We start from the raw sequence: 14,410 nt of genomic DNA, 5'->3' as shown, positions 1-14,410 counted from the left end.
TAGGATGTTGCCGCCGTCTTACTGCAGTCTTGTCGCGACTAGCTGCACCCACTGGCTTTCGCAAGCCACACTCTCTCGGGTACAGAGCGGAACTACTCTGTCCATGTAAAAAGTGTTGCGCCTCCATCGTTTGGACTCGCTTGAAAAGCGGCTGCCGCGGTCGGTATCAAACCCGGGTACTCCGGATTTTTAACCGCGGGCCCTTACCACTGAGTCGCCAAGACTCCCTCCTACGTTATCGTTGCGCAAAATGAAGTACCAACCCGGGCCCCCGGCTTAATGTCGGTTGTCGCTTGCTGGTTTGGTGTTTCAAAGTATGTCAACTCGATATTTAAATAAATGGCCGGCGGTAGGCGACTGGCGGTACAGCACTCGCGGTAGCCTCGTTTTGATGCAGGCGAAAAGCACGGGGCCCATGAGCTGAGTGGTGTCAGTGTAAATTATAAATGCCTAGCTGTTCAAATTATTTCGCAGGCCTTCAACACGGCACCTATTTCTTCCTTTCTTCTCTCAGTCCCTCCTTTATCCCTTCCCTTAAGGCGCGGTTCAGGTGTCCGCAGAGATGTGAGAGAGATACTACTCCATTTACGTTCTTCAAAAATTATGTTACTTTCCTATAGCACTGTTAAGCGCATAATATTGTGCAAAAGAACGATTTTTGCAGGCGGACACCACCGACACGTACATCAAAGTGCGAGTGATGTGTCCGCTTTACCCGGGAGCCAATTATGTGCCTTTCCTTTCCTCAAAGTCAACGACATCTAGTACGTTGTCATCGCCAATTCCACTGAAACCAATTAATGCCTGCTGCCTGTTTTTCGAGGGCCGTGTTCCTGCGACGCGACCCGCCATGAGGCTTCACTCTTCAACGGCTTTCCCCGCGATTGCAGCTAGACGTCCTTTCGCACAAAAAATTCATGTTGTAGCAGCCGCAGCAACTTATGGAGTGCCCTAGTGTCTTTAATTCAATTTAGAATGATGACATCAATTTTTTTCTCTTTTCTGCTTTTATATCAAATTAGGGCGTCGCGTAACTAATTCCACTAATTATGTACGCCTGCATCATCCTAAGCAGGTTCCTCTCATTCAATCCCCTAGCTGTAACCGCGATTTTTTTGTTATTAGGCCTAGAGTTTGCATCGCGTACTTCTCCTACATGGTAAGAGCTTCCAGCTGTATCCGTGGGGTTGGATTATTATACCCAGGATGCTTATTTTGTCCGCCTTTGGCACCTGCATGTCCGCCACCTTAATTTTAATTACCCCGCGTTCTTTACATCGTTGGTGTTACAGGGCATATAAAAAAGGTCTGACTTTTGCGGAGAACACGCGAGCTTCATTTTGGCTGCATACTCGACAATGATGTCTGTTGCGACCTGTAACTGCTCTTCCGTGTGTGTATCGCTTGCTCGGTAGTGCGAAAGATTGATACCGTCCGCGTAAATACTGAAATGTATTCCCTCTAGTTCGTTTAATCTGGCCGAGAGGCCCCTCACTGCCAGGCTGGAGAGAAACGGCGACAATAGCGAGCCCTGCGGTTTGACCCTTCTTCCCAGCTCAATCGCGGGTGATTCTAAGCTTTGGAGTATCATACTGGCTTTCCTGCCTATAGGAATTCTTTTATATATTCGTAAGCACCCTTGCCCACTCCCAGCTCGTTCAACCCATTGAGGATCGATTGATATTTGACATTCTTATACGCTTTGTTCGCGGAATGGGCTTACCACGTCTACCCAGGGCTGAGGTAGCATGATCGATGCACACACTGTGAGACGAGAGGGACCCTCGACCACATAATTTGGAAGTGCCCAAATTCTCTCGGAGCAGGCAAATATATTGATAGCAGACAAGGGTGGGAGATCCTGCTATGAAGTCGGGACCCTTAGCTCCAGCGCACCACCATCCACCTAGCGGAAGAGGTCGGTACCAGTCAAGGACTGCCAGCCAGCCTCAAACTTCGGACGCACAACTCCGCGTCTCTCAGGCGTGCGTGCCTGGGGCGAGGAGAAACGTCTCTTCTGATGGAAATAAATGTTGCTCAATAAATCGACCAATAAGATACGGCGACGTCTGCAGCAGAGAAGGAGCCATAAAATTACTTCCGCAAGTGCGCGGAATGAAACCAAATACCTTCATGCAGCAACAAAATGATGACGTTGGTTGTGATGACGTCACAAGGTCGTGTTAGGTGGCTCATCTGCCACAAATGTTGCTCCTCTGAGAATTTCGGGAGAATTTGAACGCCGTCCTGGGTGCATAGGGTGGTCACAAAGGTGTCCACACCTCAGCATATTTTTCACTGTGAACATCGACAGTGATGATGACGACGACGACGCTAGATTTTCTGCAGAACGGAAGCGTTTACGCTATTGCATTAACAGCCTGCAAACCATGGTTCGATATCGCACAATTCTGTCTGCTAAAGATGTATGTTAGTGCTGCAGTGCAACGGAAACTGCAACCAGGTTTAAGAAACAGCAAGAGGCGTATTTTATTCCGAGTAATTCAGGAAAACCAAATAGCGGACAGCCGCCGTGGTGGCTGAGTGGTTATGGCGCTCGCCTGCTGGTCCGAACGACGCGGGTTAGATCCCGACCACGGCGGTAGAATTTCGATGGAGGCAAAATTCTAGAGGCCCGTGTACTGTGCGATGTCAGTGCACGGTAAAGAACCCCAGGTGGTCGATATTTCCGGAGCCCTTCATTACGGCGTCCCTCATAGCCCGAGCCGCTTTGGGACGTTAAACCCCATAAACCAAACCAAACTAAATAGTAGATAACTCTCACACGAGGTAGAATTCTGAAAATATCGAGACCTCATCATCGTGAACTCTTCACAAACAAACGTATTTTTTGCTTACAAGCAAAATAGACAGCACACTCTGCTACACAAAATCTTTTGATCTCCCATCCCGAGATAAATGATACTATGGAGGAATCTTCCTCTCTCTTTGCTTTTCAGAAGCGGGCGAAAAGTTACTTTCTGGAAAATGCATTCGAAATATTTTTGTGCTTACATCTTTTTATTTATCGCACTTTTGCTTTATTTCCTATGTTCACAATTATTCTCTATACATAAGTTGGAAATGTGTCTGCTCTTGCACTCCGCAGATATGATTTTTAAAATCTTTTTTCTATGTATATATTTAGTTTGCTATAGATATGTTTGATCTGTCTATTCTTGGAATTCTGATTAAGAAGAATAGAATGAACGTTTATATTAGAAAGTTGTATTTTACAAAAATTTACATTGTGTTCATTAGATTGTTCAAATATGTGTATATAAGTGCTCTTGCTGCTGCGTTCGAGTGGTGCTTAGGGCCCAGTCAGGCAGATTGATTTTTGCCTTTGACCTCTTCACCAAAGCACTGAGTTGTCTGAATTTTTTTTTAATAAAGAAAGATAGCCTGGTCCGTCTGTAATGTGAAGGAATTGTTTCCTTTGTGGATACTTCATATTAAAGACGTCCGTGGTATGTCCGCTATTGTTCAGAACCTAGCGCCTAATGCGTGCGTTTTTTTTTCAATTTTTGGTCTTCGCTTCCATTATCAGTATTCTCTTGCAAGCGGATTGTAGTGGCGAGAAGTTCTACACAGCATTGAACTTATATTTGTGACATTTCAAACAGTTCTACGGTAACAAGTGAAAATAGTACTGGCGAGAGAACCTCCGGAAGGGTCGGGCAGCTTAGAAGAGAACAGGGCAATCACAGGACAGAGAGAAACGTAAAACACAGGAGCTGTTTTCATTGTGTCGTACCTGTGTTGTGTGTTACTCTCTTTGTCCTGTGATTGTGCTGTTCCCTTTCAAGCAATGTTAAACCAACTAGCCGGCAACAACACCCTCGGGTTCTGGAAGCCTTATACTTTAAGCAAGGGTAAAAACAAAGCAGTGTTTGTGTGTAGGAAATAGGTTTTCACAGAAGGTTAGTTTCTGCATCGACAGATAGATGCTGCAAGAATGATCAGCGCTTGCAAGCGTTCAACATAAGAAATTTTCGTGGCTGTTTTTCTCACATCCATTTCATTTTCTTTCCACAACAGTAAAGCCGCAGAAATAACATTTTGTTGAAGGTCCTTCAGGTGATCGAGTAGCCCTTCTACTAGCTTCAAGTGGTAAAATATCGCTCAATACTTACTGCTCAGTTCACTCTTTGCCGCCGGGATATCACTGAGTAGTCTTGCACATTTTTTTTTCTTTCTGTGTCTTTATATATATAAAACTTCTTAGTCTCTTTTGATTGATTTATACATAGCAAAAACATTAATAGATAGAATTACGTAGGGTGCACGGTATTTTTTTATTGGTACATAGGAACTCAAGTTCAAGTTTGCTTACATGTTTATTTACATCAGGACGATGTAGGTAGACCCGGACAGAAAAGTGAAAAAAATTCACTTGAAGGAGTCAGGGCCTCGTGAGAGGCAGTCGGCGTCAAGAGTGCTTGCGTACAGACTTTTAAATGATGGTGACGTCAGTCTCTTAGAGGCGCAGGCTCCATCGAGCGAGGGGGCCCGAAGATTCCTTTAAACTGTCAAGCCAGCACAAATATCGCTGACCACCTTGAACGGTTGTTCGTACCGGTAGGGACGGAATTTAGACGTAGCCTAGATGATGACAGGACTGCAGTTGTCGAACAGTAAGCCTCGGCCTTCGACAAGGTGGGCTAGCGTAAGCAATTACTTTCTCCAGTCCGCAGGTTTTCTGAGCGTGCACGGCGCCGAAGCGCATGCTGCTTTTGCCGGTATGAATATGTCTCGGCGTTTTCATCAAAGTTCGCGAGGATCGGTGGGTACTGCAAACGACGCTGAAATTTATGGAAGGCTTCCGCTTGCCGCGCTTCCCTTTTAAAAAGCACGTCTGCCTTTCGCTTCCAAAAGAAACTGTTTATTCGGCCGACTTGCACCAACAAATAAAGGAATGACTCGGTTGAGACAAAAGCAACAATCGTGCTCAGCGGACGTCGAGCTGAATGTCTTCTGCTCTCAGCTGCTCTGAACTGAAATGTGATAGCGTACTTACGATATATGCGTGCAAAGTTATCACAACGTTTTGGAACGACCTAGAATCGTCTACGCCTAGATGCAATCAATTGAGATCAACCTGGTCGCGGCTTGCACCAAAAAACAAAGCGATAAAGCGGCGTGCCGGCATCTTTGAAGAATGAACAAACAAAAACTACGATGATTAACGGCAATATGTTAGCGAAATACCGGATACACAGGATACCGGGAAGCTATCTCATGTGACGAAAGATCTGATTAAGAAGCGCCAAAGCGCAGGCTTTGGACGTCTTACCCTTCGGACAGAATAGACATAACAGAGCTATCAAAGTTAACAAATAAGCGCAACATAGCCGACATAAGGAAGTTTAATATGGAGAGAATCGAGCATGCCTTAAATAACGGAGGTAGCCTAAAAGCAGTGAAGAGGAAACTAGGCATAGGTAAAAACCAGATATATGCATTACGAGACAAGCAGGGCAAAGTCATTAGCAATATGGATAAGATAGTTAACGTAGCTGAAGAGTTCTACACAGATATGTACAGTAGCCAATGTAATCAGAGCATGAATGAGGAAGACAGCAGTGCACAGCAATGCGTCATCCCGCCAGTACCGCAAGAAGAAGTAAAGAAAGCCTTAGAAGCAATGAAAAGGGGAAAAGCAGCTGGGGAGTATCAGGTAACAGCAGATCTGTTGAAGGATGGAGGGGACATCGTGCTAGAAAAACTAGCCACCCTATATAGGCAATGCCTTATGACCTCAACTGTACCAGAAGCTTGGAAGAATGCAAACATTGTCTTAATTCATAAGAATGGAGACGCCAAGGACTTGAAAATTTGCAGGCCGATCAGCTTACTATCCGTTGCCTACAAAGTATTTACTAAAGTAATCGCTAATAGAGTCAGAGCAACGCTAGACTTTAATCAACCAAATGATCAGGCAGGCTTAAGTAAAGGATATTCCAGCATAGATCATATTCACACTATCAATAAGGTAATAGAGAAATGCGCAGAATATAACCAACCTCTATATATATAGCTTTCATTGATTACGAGAAAGCATTGGACTCATTGGAAACCTCAGCAGTCATACAGGCATTGCGTATTCAGGGGGTAGAAGTGCCTTATGTCAAAATACTGGAAGATATATATAGCAACTGCACAGCTATTATAGTCCTCCATAAAGTCAGCAATAAAATTCCAATAAGGAAGAACGTCAGGCAGGGAGACACGATCTCGCCAATGCTGTTCATCGCATGTTTACAGGAGGTATTTCGAGGCCTTAATTGGGAACAGTTGGGAATAAGAGTAGATGGAGAATACCTAAATAATCTGCGATTCGCTGATGACATCGCCTTGCTGAGTCACTCAGGAGGTGAACTGCAAATCATGATCAATGAGTTGGACAGGCAGAGCAGATCGATGGGCCTAAAAATTAACACGCAGAAAACAAAGGTAATGTTCAACAGGCTAGCAAGAGAACAACAGATCATAATTGGCAGCGAGAGCCTAGAAGTTGTGACGGAATACGTCTACTTAGGGCAGGTAGTGACAGCTGATCCGGATCACGAGAGGGAGATAACTAGAAGGATAAAAAATGGTGTGGGGGGCATATGGCAAATTCTCGCAGATCATGAGTGGCAGTTTACCAATTTCCCTCAAGAGGAAAGTGTACAACAGCTGTATCTTACCGGTACTCACCTACGGGGCAGAAACGTGGAGGCTAAAGAAAAGAGTTCAGCTTAAGTTAAGGACAACGCAGCGAGCCATGGAAAGAAAAATGATAGGTGTAACATTAAGAGACCGGAAGCGGGCAGAGTGGATGAGGGAAAAAACGCGGGTTAATGGCACCCTAGTCGAAATCAAGAAAAAGAAATGGGCTTGGGCAGGGCATGTAATGCGAAGGCAAGATAACCGCTGGTCCTTAAGGGTAACGGAGTAGATTCCAAGAGAAAGTAAGCCTAGCAGGGGGCGGTAGAATATTAGGTGGGCGGATGAGATTAAGAAGTTTGCACTCAAAGGATGGATGCAGCTGGCAAAGGATAGGGTTAATTGGAGAGACGTTGGAGAGGCCTTTGCCCTGCAGTGGGTGCAGTAAGGCTGATGACGATGATGATGATGATGATGATGTTAGCGAAATATAAAACGGATAATTCTCAACACTCCGGGCACCGGCAGTCTTTCCAAATAGCAAGAAATTGTAATCTCCGTCTTCTTCAGCGGTTCCAATCGATTACTGCGCGCTTAGCCTGCTGGTGTAAGGACGAAACATTGTGCTGATCCGGCATTAACGTCCATGTTGACACTGGTTGAGGCAGTTCTAGGAGAATGTGTCCTTAATCGGCGGCTCCTAAAGTTCATTTGCCGTCAAAGACCGTTGCTGGGTTACACGATCTTCGCTGCTGCTACCTGCCGGCGCTGTTTCTTTCAATGATAGCTTCCTCGCCGTTGGGCACATTCGAATCAAATGAGCCTCCCTGCCACAACTGTGATAGTCTCGATGAAAGCAATGAGCAGGCGGCGGTTTCTTTTCCCCTGTTTCTACATCAATCGCGCAGCTTATCACTCTCATTTCGGTTCGTGGGCTAACAACATGACACCTTTAATGCTAGCACATCAGTAGAGCTTTCTCCAAGATTTATCTTCTGGGAATTAAGCGCTTGGTTCTCTGACGCCCACGAAAGTGCTTCTGCTAGTTTAAGATCCTTTTTTGCCAGTGGTTTTATATATAGGTTCTTCGAGCTGACGAAACATACGATGCCGTCCCTCAATAAACTGTCTAGTATTGTTGCAAAGTTGCAGTTAGGGCCATTGCTTCATATTTAGACAATGAAAGCCAGTAAAGGGTCCTCTTAGAACAAACGTAGTCAAGTGACTGGAGCAAGAAACAAGCTTTTTCGATGTCTTTGGTTTTTATTGCCAAATACAAGAGCGAGAGTGAAAGAATATTCTTATTTTTCTAGCTCATGTCCGAGCCGTAGTCGCCCTTTTAATGGGTGCTCTGCAGCGGCTAAGGTGAACTAGGACCAGGTGTCACTTAGATGTGTCTGGTGTGGTCGACGAAAAGTGGCCATAGGAGACACTGGAGAGAAGTTTGCGAAGCGTTCAGTCGAGCGCATGTGAGTTGACAGGAGGGAGGCACGATATGTGAGAGAGAACGTGGGGGGGGGTTAGAGGTGCGCATGCATATCATAGTGAAGGGAGTTTGTCAGTCGACACGGCACAAGAAGTGGAAAAGGGAGGGAAGGGTTTGTTGTAGTGCCGCAAATTGCGAAGGTATTCGCGACCTTCCTGCAGGTGTGTAGCGCGGTCTACCGTGGTATTATATTGGGAATGCCAGGCAGACAAATGGCACGGTGAAATTTCTTCACGGGCCGGAGTGTGAGGAAGCGAAGTCTCCTGTATGCATTGATGACCATGAATTCATTGAAGATGGAGTTGGAGCTAAGGTGGAGGTCAGATATTGTAGCAAGACATCTGCGATACATTGGAAAAGAGCAGAGATGCGATAGAGAAAGAACATCCACATCGCGTACAATAGGGCTTGGGTTCGAATTGCAGTGCCACGCAATTCTCCACCGGGTATGAAAAAAACTCCATGTGTTGATGGAATTGCACAACTAGGCCTAGGATGCGGCCTGATCTCAGTGACAGGAATCGGCAACGCACTCCCTCACCAGAGCAATATTTGGTCATTCTGGTGCAGTGCTTGGCCACAACCTTCTATGAACAAATGCATTAACACTCGACCCTCAGTCTCCAGCGGTTACGGAGCAACTGACCAAGGTGGTGGTCAGATCTGTGACGCAGCGGAGGTTGCTAAGATTATCTGGCTCCGGAGTGGCCGCAATTGGAAACTAAATCTTCCAACATTTAACGCCAGAACCTCATCCATAATCTTACTGCTAACTGAGCAGTCCTGTTAACTAGCGGGTAATAAATAAAATTGCATAGGGTTTAGCGAGATTAGCAGGACAGATGCGGCGTATGCAGTACTAAGTGCCGGAACGTACTGAATTATCGTGGATTAGCGAGCAGATGAGAACTAGGGTGCGATTCATCGTGAATCACGTTATAGCAATATACAACAGTGCTATGGTATTTATGAGGGGTTGGCCGCTATCGTAATCAGGCTCAATAACAGGCACAATCTGAAGGCAGTTCAGGCCTACGCACCTACATCGAGCCATGACGACCAGGTCTTTCAAAGCTTCCATGAAGACGTGGAACCGGCAATGAGCAAACTAAAATCAGAGTACACTGTAATGATGGGCGACTTCGATGAGAAGGTAGGCAAAAACGAGGCTGAATACCAGGTGGTGGGTGTTGATAGAGAGAAATAAATAACTAATTAACAGATGATTAATATCTTCTTCCACAAACGGAAGAACATGAAGATATGTAATAGACAGAATTCTCTGACTAGAAATGAAATAAATTTAAGTTCATACTAAGCGGTCATCCTGGTATCGTGCATGAAGTGGGCGTCCTCAGAAAGGTTCTCAGATTAGCTTAGACTGGAATAGAGAACGTAAGAAACTAGTGAACCGGAAGCTTACTAATGAGTTAGCGGTAAGAAATAAAGCCGTCAAAACAAGGACATTGCTTCAGCACAGATATTCGGCTTCAACTAAGGAAAAAGGCTGAACGTTCAAGCAAGGAACGATAATCACACAGCTATTATTACGGAGTGCACAGTTGAAGTACGCGGCAGGATGGTTTGTCAGAATACTTGCAAGCTATCTCAGTAAACTAAATATCTGATAAAGAAACGCCGAATGATGAAACCGAATAACCCTGCCGACTGAAGAGAACTGGCAGTGCTCTCAAAGTTAATAAATAAGCGCAAGGTAGCCGACATAAGAAAGTTTAATATGGATAGAATGGATCATACTCTGAAGAACGGACGTAGCCTAAACGTGGTGAAGAGGGAACTTAACATAGGTAAATATCAGATGTATGCGATAAGAGACAAAGAAGGCAATGTCATCAACAATATAGATGAGGTAGTTGAAGTAGCCAAAGAGCACTTCACAAATCTATAGAGTAGCCATTGCTAACAGAAAGTAATGAGAGAGGCAGTGTCGCATAGCATTGTGACATCCCGCCAGTAATAAAACAGGAAGAGGGATACAAAGCCTTAGGAGCACTGAAAAGGGAGAAAGCAACTAGTGAGGATTATGTAAAAACAGATCTGTTGAAGAATGAAGGACAAACTGTCCTATAAAAACTAGCCATCCTATACATGCAATGCCTTATGACCTCGAACGTACCAGGAACTTCGAAGAACGCTTATGTGATCTTAATTTTTAAGACACAGACTTCAAGGACATAAAAAATTGCCGATCGATCAGTTTACTGTCCACTGCCTACAAGGTATGTACTAAGGTAATCGCTAACAAAGTCCGGACCACCCTGCACTTCAATCAGCCAAATCAGACGGCAGTCTTTCGTAAAGCACACTCGATAACGCACCATATTTACTTAATTAACCAGATGATTGAAAAATTAGCAATATAACCAAACCCTGTATATTGCCTTCAATGTATATGGGAAAGCATTTGGCTGAGTGGAAGTCCCAGCAATCATGCTAGAATTGCAGAATAAGGGTGAAGAGCGCCTTTTATAGTGATTCGTGTAGTCATGAATAAAATTCCAATAATTAAGAGTTGTGTTGTCTTCATTTCAATGGCGTATAAGCAACTAAGGCTATCATGCGCCAAGCACAAGGTGTAAGAAATTGTTTTCTGTAGATTTTTAGAAAGGTATAAAAAATATGGCGGTGTAGAAAGCCTAAAAGGTTATATCCTTCTGCCCAGTACTGTGAGAAAAACAAGATTCACAAATGACTAATAATAAAGGTTTCAAAGGAGGCTGCGTAACCCCGTCAGCAATTCTTGGCTGGACTAGCACTGGAGGCCCCCATCCAATCAAAATAAAAACCTCAGCCCTTTTCTCAGAAATGAGAAAGTGGCTGAGGTGCATCAATCAAAGTACTGGGTGATGTTTTACATTTTTTAAGAACACCAGCTTCTGTTAAAAATCTAAAAACGCAGGACGTGTTCACAATTGTATTTTCACCTAAGAGCAGTGATAGATGAAAAGAGATCCTTTGGTTATACAACGGAGAGAAGCAGTTTTTCCGTAGCTTTTCCAGTTCCGAACATGAAATTAAAATGTGACTGACTGTATGTTCATCTCCACATGCACAAACTTGATTGTCGTTTGTTAGCAGAAGGTGTTGTGTAATGTGTGTGTGGCCTAGATGGAGACGGCAGATAAAGACTTCTCTGAAACGTGTCAGGAGCACACATGATTTCCATTCACGCAGAACTGGTTTTATTAAGTTTAGCTTGTTATTTACTTCGCTGTTCCAAGTGGACTGCCAAATTTTCCTTGCCTTACATTATCGTAATTTCATGCAATTTTTATAGGGCACATTTCCATTTTTATTTGCTTGTCATAAGCTTGAGCAGCGCACAAATCTGCTCTTTCGTTGCCTTTTATGCCGACATGGCTTGGTACCCAGCACAGTCTTTTGTCTTGTCTTTCAGCTATGGTTGCAGTGATGTTGTGGATGAGGTCACCGAGCTGCGGAGTTAAAGCATTTCTAGAATGAAGGGCTGTGAGCACACGTAGCCAGTATGTGTAAATAATACTGCTGCCGATGTTCTCAATTCCAATTTTTTCTATGGCTACACAGATAGCGTAACATACCGCAGTGAGGATGGAAGCACACTGTGGAAGTCTTACTATATTATTGTGTTGTGTTGAGTTTAGCGGCGAATAAGCAACTAAGGCTATCCTGCGCCAAGCTCAATGTATAAGAAATAGCTTTCTGTAGATTTTTACAGAGGTGTAAAAAATATGGCGGTGTAGAAAGTTAAAAGGTTATATCGTTCTGCCGAGTAATGAGAGAAAATAAAGATTCACAAATGGCCAATATTAAAGATTACAAAGGAGGCTGGGTACCCTCATGAGACGTTCTTGGTTGGGCAAGGACTGGAGGCCCCCAACCAATTCAAATAAAAAACCACAGCCCTTTTTCCAGAAATGAGAAAGCGGCTGAGGTGCATCAGGCAAAATACTGGATGATCTTTTACATTTTTTAAGAACACCAGCTTCTCTTAAAAATTTAAGAACACAAAACATGTCCACAATTGCATTTTCGCCTAAGAACAGTGATGAATGAAGAGTGGTGCATTGGTTATGAAACAGAGAAAAGCACTTTTTCCTTACGTTGTCCAGTTTCGAACATGAAATTGAAATGTGACTGACTGTAAGTTCATTTCCTTTGCACAACCTGGTTTGTCTTCTTTTGTTAGCAGATAGTTGTGTGTGGCGTATATGTAGACGGCAGGTAATGACTATTTTATTCCAATTCCCCTGTACCACTGCGCTTCCAACGTAAGCGCATGTTTTTGAACGGTCCGTATGAAAAGCTGCGAAGTTACTGTACTTTATCCATGTGTGAGGAATTCTTGTATTATATGTTGGTGCGAAATTTTTTTAAGGAAGTGTGTAAGTGTGAGATCACACATTTTGGGAAAATTGTACCACAGCGGAACTGGACCTCGCCATTGAGCAAAGCTTTGCAATATGTCAAGTACGCCGATGTTCTGGCACATGTCTTCAAATCGCAATGACAGGGGACGGGCAGCTTGCGGTTTATTTTTAAAGAGTACTCTAGATGGGCACTCTGTAGCGATGCGGTAACAAATATGATTGTACAGTGAACGGATTTTTAGAATCTACGAGCATATGAGCATGACTCTTCTGTCTGTAAGTGACGGTTCGTTGGTTTCAACATTATGACTGTTTGTCTTTCACATGTATTTCACATGTTGATGTGTTGGAGGATGTGCGAGCTATCTGGAAGTCGCGTACATAAAGTGAATACATAACAGACCGATATTCTTTTGCTAAGAGAATTCATTTTTGGGTTATGGGTTATGGAGCCTTAACGTCCCAAAGCGACTCAGGCTATGAGGGACGCCGTAGTGAAGGGCTCTGTGAATTTAGACCACCTGCGGTTCTTTAACGCGCACTGATGTGGCACAGTGCACGACCCTCTGCATTTTTACAATAGAGTTGTGCTTAAAATACAGCCTCGAGGTACTCCATTTTCTTGAATAAAATTTCTCGAAAGCGATGAGTCCAGGCGAACATATAAAGAACGGTTAGACAAAAAGTATTTAAGGGAGTTCAGCATTCTGCCACGGATGCCGAGCTCAGCTAAGTCCTGAATAATTCCGAACCTTCAGGTTGTATCCTATGCTTTTTCTAAATCAAAAAAGGCTGCAAGACAGTGTAGTTTGTGGATAAAGGCCTCTCTGACAGTATTTTCGAGACGGTCTAGGTGATCTGTTGTGGAGAATCTTTTTTAAAACCGCATTTATGGATATCTAGAAGATCGTAAGAATGGCGGACAAAAGTTATCTTACATTCAGGACACTTTGGAAGGATTTAGAGAGGCAACTGGCAAGGGCTATTGGTCTATTTTGTAACAAAAGATAAAAAACAGCGCTAATTTTGACACAAACCACCAAGAAAGACCAGACAGGACGGGCGCTGACTCCAACTATGTTTATTGAAAGCCACATGTTGCTTATACATGCCCCGAAGAAAGTGGACGCATGCGCGTTTTGTTACATGCTAATAAAAAAAAGAGGAGAAAAAAGAAAAACAACAACAAAAAACACACTCAAACCAAACCTACAGATTATCGCGTACTCTTTAGCAATTTATACTCGCTTTCTCGTAGGGAGATAGAAGTGATGCTGACGCACATACCACCTCTCTCTTTAATAAAAAAGGCTTCTACCAGCTCCCGAGGTAATCTATCTTTGCATCTAGCTAGAATTTTAATCTCCCCAAGTTGTGGTTTCCAGTTTTTTTCGTTCTTATCAACGCAGGAGCAGCAATGAGCGGGTAGGTTTGCGGACGAGTTTGCGGCGTTCCCTAACGATCTTTTATGTTCCCCTGCACGCTTCTTTACGCAGCGCCCAGTCTGCCCGATGTACACCTTGAAACATGCAAGGGAGATCTCGTAGACCACTCCCGTGGAACACATTACGTTGGGCTTCGAGTGTTTTTTTCCACACCCAGGTTTAGCCTTAGGACCCCTGCTAACCTTGGGGCACATCTTGGCCAATTTGGAGGGGGCGAAGAAGACCATGGGGACTCCGCACTTGTTTCCATCTCATTTTAAATTGTGTGACACCTTTTGAATGTTCGGTATCAGCACTGGTTTGGCTTCGCCGAAGTCTTCTTTCTGGCGTTGCTCCTTTCGCTTACACTTAAGTTTTTGCAGCAGTGTCTCGGTCACGGCAGTCAAGACGTGATTATGGAACCCTGCTTTACGCAATTAATTCACCTCACCTTGGAAGCTCGCCCGCATCATGTGAGG

Source organism: Amblyomma americanum, chromosome 9 (genome assembly GCF_052857255.1).
Source record: "Amblyomma americanum isolate KBUSLIRL-KWMA chromosome 9, ASM5285725v1, whole genome shotgun sequence".
Lineage (NCBI taxonomy): Eukaryota > Metazoa > Arthropoda > Arachnida > Ixodida > Ixodidae > Amblyomma > Amblyomma americanum.
Note: the sequence above shows the minus strand (reverse complement) of the source record.